A 1,138-nucleotide genomic window follows, 5' to 3' on the forward strand; every position below is an offset into this window, starting at 1 on the left:
AAAAGTCAGAAAGGTAACTAGAACCATTACTATCATGTTTTCTACCCAACATTGTTCAAAAAGAACTGACTAATGGAATAACAAAGAAAGGAAGAAAAAGAGAAGGAAAAAGAGAGGAAATGGCAGAGGACAAAGAACAAGCAAACAAAAGCTATAAACAGTGAAATAATCAATCACTGATGCTTATTGACAGGCAATATGGTTGTCCAAACACACACAAAAATAATAAAAATCAAAGAAGCAAGGAAAGTTACCAAAAATTACTGTAAAAAGTCCAGCAAATAGAAATCACTGTTAGTCTCATGATAGTGATACAGGGTTCATTATCTTTGTTCATCCATATTCTGGGGTAGAATTCAAAGGAAGAGAACTCTAAATTTTAAATGGCTTTCCAAATGATAATGAAAATATGTTAGTCAAAGTGGGACACAGAACATGTTACATTTAACAGTTTATTTTTGGATAGTTTAATTTATAATTTTTAAATATTTAGACATAGGCTATGTGGATCTTCATTTGTATAAGTGCCTTGGGAAGAACAATTGTTAGACAAAACCTATAGTATGTGAGAAATTTTAAAACTACACTAATTTGAGAAATTCATATACCATTACAAAATTATGATAATTATTGTAATTATGAAAAGTCATGAAATTATTTTCACTTGCTGGTCACATTAGAGTTTGCTTAATACAACCTTAGAAATTCTAATATAATATCTCTAAATAAATTGATAAAGATGGTGCTCACTTTGGCAACATATATACTAAAATTGGAATGATACAGAGAAGATTAGCATGGCCCCTGTGCAAGGACAACACACAAATTCATTAAAAAATTCACATTTTTAGCAGCAGGAACTTACAAAGGAAAACCCATCAGGCTAATGAAGAATTCTCGATTGGGACCTTGTAAGACAGAAGGGATTGGGAACCCATCTTCAGTTTTCTTAAACAGAATAATGGCCAGCCTAGAATTTTGTATCCTGCACAACTAAGTATCTTATGTGAGGGAGAAATAAAGACTTTTTCAGAAAAACAAACACTGAGGGAATTTATCAAGATCAGACCTGCCCTTCAGGAAGTACTCAGATCTTCATTATACATCCATCAGCACAATAGAAACTCACCAGTGTAAA

General features: G+C 32.1%; 1 non-coding gene across 1 annotated transcript; it reads left to right on the forward strand.

Moving 5' to 3' along the window:
• The first annotated feature begins 742 nt into the window (after positions 1 to 742).
• Positions 743 to 849, forward strand: LOC138387846 (U6 spliceosomal RNA). Its single transcript, XR_011233993.1, has one exon. It is a non-coding gene; the product is annotated as a U6 spliceosomal RNA (small nuclear RNA).
• The last annotated feature ends 289 nt before the right edge of the window (positions 850 to 1,138 follow it).

This window comes from Eulemur rufifrons, chromosome 1, assembly GCF_041146395.1.
Source record: "Eulemur rufifrons isolate Redbay chromosome 1, OSU_ERuf_1, whole genome shotgun sequence".
Lineage (NCBI taxonomy): Eukaryota > Metazoa > Chordata > Mammalia > Primates > Lemuridae > Eulemur > Eulemur rufifrons.